We start from the raw sequence: 853 nt of genomic DNA on the forward strand, positions 1-853 counted from the left end.
TTTGCAATACGATGTTTATAATCTTGGTACTAGTCTTTTGTCCACTTGTTACTCGAACTTCTGGTGGATTCCGTCTTAATTAGCTTTAATTTACTTTAATTTGCAAGTAAAAAAGAACATGCTATACCTTTATTCATACGTGCTAACATTCTTCCTGTGGAGATGCTCTATTACAAAGCTGTATCAACTCTAATGCATGATGATATCCATTGCAAACCTGCACCTACAAACTTGATAGACCTTTTTACTAACATTGATTCTATCCACTCCTGTAACACTCGATCAGCAGAAGCGGGCAATTTTTATGAGACGTTTTCAAGGTTGCATCAACAGAGTCAATCCTCGCGGATTGGATGTAAAATATGGAATGAAGTTCCTCAATACTGACGAAAAGAGAGGAGATTTTCCTTCTTAAAATTGTCTAAAACTAATATCACTGCGACTTTTAGAGCTTAAGGATTCTTATGTTCATCTTATTACCCTTATACAAAAATTATGTCTTCTGGCTGAGTAGAAATATTCTACAGGCTAATTTATCAAACCTCAGGGGACATGAAAGAGTCCATACTAGAGAAAGCCCATATAAGTGTGAGCACTGTGGCAGGTGTTTTAGACAAGCTGGGCATCTAAAATTGCATCAAAGAGTACATACTGGAGACAAGCCTTATCAATGTAAACATTGTGACAAGTTCTTTAGTCAAAGATAAAGTTTCAGGGAGCATGGAAAATTCCACACTGGGCAAAAGCCTAATAAATGCAACCACTGGAGCAAGTGCTTTGGTTACTTAGCAATTTTAAGAAGACATAGAATGATTCCTACCAGAGAAAAGCAAACAGTGTGACCAGTGTTTTA

Source organism: Montipora capricornis, unplaced genomic scaffold, assembly GCF_036669925.1.
Source record: "Montipora capricornis isolate CH-2021 unplaced genomic scaffold, ASM3666992v2 scaffold_493, whole genome shotgun sequence".
NCBI lineage: Eukaryota > Metazoa > Cnidaria > Anthozoa > Scleractinia > Acroporidae > Montipora > Montipora capricornis.